The 1785-nt window shown below is 36.6% G+C and overlaps 1 non-coding gene across 1 annotated transcript; it reads left to right on the forward strand.

The window, feature by feature from the left end:
* Positions 1–118: 118 nt before the first annotated feature.
* trnaa-agc (transfer RNA alanine (anticodon AGC)) lies at positions 119–191 on the forward strand. The gene has a single exon. It is a non-coding gene; the product is annotated as a tRNA-Ala (tRNA).
* The last annotated feature ends 1594 nt before the right edge of the window (positions 192–1785 follow it).

Raw genomic sequence — 1785 nt, forward strand, 5'->3', positions numbered from 1 at the left:
TCGAGGGACCCGGTGTTCGTTGATGTGTTTTCTAAATTGCGCCTTTAGTTTGGGTTTATTTTTGTGGGTTTTGTTTTGGAGCGAATAAAAAAAGCTGATGTGCATGTACTTGCCAGCAGGGGGATTAGCTCAAATGGTAGAGCGCTCGCTTAGCATGCGAGAGGTAGCGGGATCGATGCCCGCATCCTCCAAATATTTACATTTTTTTTCTTTTCTTTAAAAGTTGATTTTTCATATTCTTTTGAACTACATGTAAGTCCTTATCAATATCTAAGTCAAATGTTCGGCTAATTAGGTCAATTCGGAGCAGCTGTTTGAAAAACATACATGCATGCATGGCGCTGTTAATGTTAATTCCACGGAGAACCAGCAGATGACAGCAAAGTACCGTAAATCTGCCAGGATTGAATTAATCATAGACTGAATCAAAGGAGTTAATTTTCATGACCACACCTTGAAAATCTTTGCATGACCAAAAATGGCCAAAGCATTAAAAAAAATAAAAAATAAAAAAATAAGACGAAGCTTAATCAATTAGGATCTCTATACAAAGAAATATAGAAATGAAGCCTGAAATTTAAACAAAACAAAACAAAACACCCCCCCCCCAAACCCTAAAAGCACAGGAATTCACAATAATTACCATTAGAGGAATATGTCATAGACCAGAACAGCTCATAAGCATGCAGGTCAGTGTGTTTAGTAAGAGAAAAATGCTGAAAATTCAAGAGTCTTCTAGAAAGACCCTCGAATCACACATATCCTCCAGGAAAAGAAATGCCTTTTATCTTGAAATAATGTCTGCAAACAAATGAGGATGGAAACATTTATTGTTGTCTCTTAATTCACAAGTTACCGCACACTTTAACAAACTGTTCAGCTTACAATAACTCAGAACAAATGTGAGAGTCTTACCCTGGGGCAGCAGCAATCACAACAATAATACTAATGATAATCATTTCAGCAAAATGAACCTAGCCATCACTGTGAAACAATAACTTTTTGCAGTAATAGATTAGATTATATAATATGAGAATAATCTTTTGCAAACTGGAGTCATATATGCTTGTAATCTACAACTTTATATTGGGTTTTGTCAAATGGCAAAAAAAAAAAACTCTTTCAAAAGCACAAGTGAAATGATTTATTTGCAGTGTAAGAACAGCCAAGCTTCAGCTGTTTCTTTTAAACTCCCAGCATCTTCTTCACCATGTATCCTGGCGTGTTGTACAGGAAAAGTGCCAAGATGGCAAGCACCAGGAGAGCAGTGACAATCTTGATGGTCAGCCACCTGTACTGGTCACAAACCAGGTGTTTCACAGCTTTCAGAGGGATGAGGAACCAGAGGAGGGCAACATCTGGACGGCTGGTGGAGTACAGAGTTATAAACACTGTTTTAGGCAAATGACACAAAATAATAATAATAACTGACAAACCAATTTTCTGTCTGAGCCTCTAGAGGGTGTCACCACTTTGAAGGACAAGAGAAATAAGTACTTTTATTAGATTTTATCAGATGAAATGCATAGATTAGGAAAAAAACGTATTCGAGCCCCATGATCATTGATGACAAAACAATACGGCACACACTCACTTTTCTAATAAATAAGCAAACTCACTGATACAACACAAAGAAAGGCATTTATACAGAGATACAGCCACCTGACAAACAGATTGTCCAGAGCTCTGTTTATTCACAAATTTAAAATATCATACATAGACACCAAAGCAAAAAAAAAAAAAACTGAATTCAAACACAACATACTCACTTTTAAAGCAGTGCAA

Source organism: Archocentrus centrarchus, chromosome 22 (assembly GCF_007364275.1).
Source record: "Archocentrus centrarchus isolate MPI-CPG fArcCen1 chromosome 22, fArcCen1, whole genome shotgun sequence".
In the NCBI taxonomy this organism is placed as follows: Eukaryota; Metazoa; Chordata; class Actinopteri; order Cichliformes; family Cichlidae; genus Archocentrus; species Archocentrus centrarchus.